We start from the raw sequence: 3,231 nt of genomic DNA on the forward strand, positions 1-3,231 counted from the left end.
AGCCAGACAGTTTCAAAAGCCTGGCACACTCGTGCAGCACAGTCCATGACAGATCCAACATGAAATCACAAAAGAAAATTTTAATGGGAACCAGAGTCTCTATCTCCTTATCTCCTTAAACTTGCAGAGGAGAATTAGCAACCAAAGTCCTTCCAAGGCACAGAGGGATGTTTCCCATGTGTATCAGACCCACAGCCAAGACCTTGATAAAAATGGGAAATCACAGATGTCTGACCCTTTTCTTAATGTAAGTTTGACTGTAAAACTTACACCTCTGGGGAAAAAAATGAACTAAATATTCTTTCTGGATCAGGAAAGCTTCTTCATGCTCGTGTCAACCAGGTGGGTAGGAGCTTTACTCCACAGCAGCCAAATCCACACCTGATCACAGCTCAGGTCAAAACAGCCTTCACCTGATGAGCATAGATGGTGGAGAGTGGTGCATTACACAGCAGCCAGACCCCCTCCTATTCCCAGGGTGGCCCCACTCATCAGTCTCAGAGAGGCAATTTGTTCCCAGACTGATTCACTGCATCGGTGCTAATCCTACCTGCCCAGGCTCATAGGAACACTCATAGGTAAGAGACACAAGCACACACATGCCTGTGGGGGGTGAGTGATTCAGTTGTACCCAGAACCTTCTTCTTCCCTTCTCCTCCCACCTACACCCCATTGCCCAGCAGATGCTGCTGAGCCAGCCCAGAGAGGCAGGAGGGAAGATGGGAAGAGGGATGAAGAGGTACCCCAAGAGGGAGAGCAGCAGCCTCCAACGACCATGGTAGGAAAAGTAGGGGGGCTGAGACTGTGGGGGAGGGGATGGAGGCAAGGCAGGGAGGGCTTCTCATTGTGAGGGAAATTTTATTTTTAACAGATGCTAAGGCAGATGGCACAGAATTAACAGAAAATGGGAGAGGAAAAAAGAGGAAGAACATTACTGGCTCCAGAGAGAGTGGACATTAAAAAAATAAAGAATAAGGGAATGAAAACAAGTTTAAGTACTCTCTCCAGAGGAGGGGGGGAGGGAAAGCGCGAGGCAGAGCAGGGACGAAGCAGCGTGATAATAACCAAAGGCGTGAAATTGCAAAAGTAAAATTTGTGGCACTCGGGAGGGGCTGATAAGGCCCCAGCTTCATTGCAAAACTCACTCAGAAATTACTGATGTGATGTTTTAGCCTTTATCATTAATAATAATCGAGAGTGGGAGCGGGGTGGGGGTGACTGAAACAAAGAGGGAGAGAGATTGCATGAGCATCTGAAACCTGGGGAAGGAGGAAGAGGACACAAGAGGAGAGCTGGGGGAGAAGAGAGGTGGTAGGGGGAAGAAAAAGGAGTCCAAATGAGGGGAAGAAAAGAATGAGAAAGGAAAGGAAAGTTAAAAAGGAAGCAATACTGGCCAAGGAAAAAAAGGAGGAAGAAAGAGCAAGGTTAAAGGACATGAGGAGAACAAAGAGAGAAGGCAGACAAACAGGAGTTGGGGAAGAAAACACCAAAAAGTGAGAGGGGGACAAAAGCAGTCAGGGGGTGAGAAGAGGGTGAATGAATGGAGAAGTGACAGCAGAGATGAAATAGTGGGAGAAGACAGACTGTAGGACAGGGATTAAGAGAGGGGGAGACAAAGAGATATGGCCCTGCCGCTCTCCTCCCAAATTAATCGAGGATACATCAACCCAAGCCACTAAAACAGAGCTATTATGAATGGGTTAGTCACAGGTGGAGTTAAAGGCCTACAGAGGGATATTAGCCAAAATTGAGTGGCTTTTAATTTCTTTCTAACGAGAGATTGTGGCTGGGGAGCCAGACACTGCCTCGGCTTAGCTAGGCCTGAAGGCAGCTAAACACAGGAGCCGGCAGCTTCCCACAGCCACGCTAAACCACAGGCGAGCTGACCTGTGCCGTGCATGCAGCGAGCTGGAAAAGGCACACAGGAGCTGACCTGCCTGCTCCGTGTGACAAACGGCAGAGCCACACACCACAGCACGGGACACGCACAGCAAACCTGGCACAGACCCTCCAGACCACCCTGCCTCCTCTGGGCTCTGCTGACAGACAGACGGACAAAGTTCCAGTGCCTCACAACCCATCAGTGAGCTGAGGTGATTCACCCTGCCCGTCAGGGTTTGGCTTTTTACTGGAAGATCCCCCGGCACTGCAGCCTCCTCATTGCCCTCCTGGAGAGACCAGGGAGCTTCGACACAAGACCAGGACATCTGGGTTCTATTTCTGGCTCCGCTGCTGGCAATTCACCACATTTCTCCATTTTCCCATCTGCTATCTGGGAATAATGCAGTATTGTTAAAGCTAAGCACTTAAAAATGATGAATAAGACCATCCCCTCATTCCAAAATCATGAGATTGGTTTAAAAAAAAATCATGACACCTTCTAGAAGGATAGGGCCACGTACTTTTGACAAAGTACACACCTTTGGACAACTCAATCTATTGCACTCTGGTTTCATAAAAGATTTAGAGAGAGTTTAATTTTTTTCCCCTGAGCTTAAAGGTCACAATTCATCAGGACACAATGTTGGGGGCAAAAAAAGGTTCAGAACTGCTGACACTATGTAACACAATTTTTTCCCCCTATAGCTGTGTTTAGATTTTCTATGAGAACCTCTTAATTCTCAAAGTATAAGTTCAATAAAACAAAAGGGGTCAATTTCTAACAACTCTCTCTCTGTTAAGCAATTTCAGGGGGGAGCACAGAAAAAAAAACAACTGTGGAATCATGGCAACATCCAGTTCTAACATTTTATAAACAAAAACATTTGTTTTATGATTGAAAATTACTTTCATTTTAAAGTTCTAGACCATTTAGGCTTAAAAGTGACTTTCAAATGGTAAAAAAGTTGCACTGGGAACAAAATATTTCATATTATCCAATACAAAATTTTGGGACTAGTGTACAGGAAAAGGGAGATAGATTCACGATGAGAATGAAATTATTCCTTTGTGAAAACATTGTATTTTTTAGTTCTTATGCCATTTTGGAGCAGAAGTAACTGCAGTTTACAAATTCTCATTGAAAAAAAATTCCTGCCTAGATACAATTTCCATCTGTATGGAGGTGTTTTAAGGGCAGCAGATAGTATGTGCTAAGTATTCTTAATTTATGTATTTATTTCATTCATTCCCAATATGTCCCAGCCTAAATAGTCCACATACATACCTTCATCTCAGTGCTGTTCAAATACTCACACATCTTCCCCTTTTTTCAATCTAAACCCAGGCTTG

General features: G+C 44.9%; 1 long non-coding RNA gene across 1 annotated transcript; it reads left to right on the forward strand.

The window, feature by feature from the left end:
- Positions 1-471: 471 nt before the first annotated feature.
- On the forward strand, positions 472-2,908 carry LOC136293691 (uncharacterized). The gene is made up of 3 exons (XR_010722221.1): positions 472-578; positions 684-778; positions 872-2,908. It is a non-coding gene; the product is annotated as an uncharacterized lncRNA (long non-coding RNA).
- The last annotated feature ends 323 nt before the right edge of the window (positions 2,909-3,231 follow it).

Source organism: Chamaea fasciata, unplaced genomic scaffold (genome assembly GCF_029207755.1).
Source record: "Chamaea fasciata isolate MVZ Bird 193981 ecotype frontalis unplaced genomic scaffold, bChaFas1.0.hap1 SCAF_9, whole genome shotgun sequence".
NCBI classification, from domain to species: Eukaryota; Metazoa; Chordata; class Aves; order Passeriformes; family Sylviidae; genus Chamaea; species Chamaea fasciata.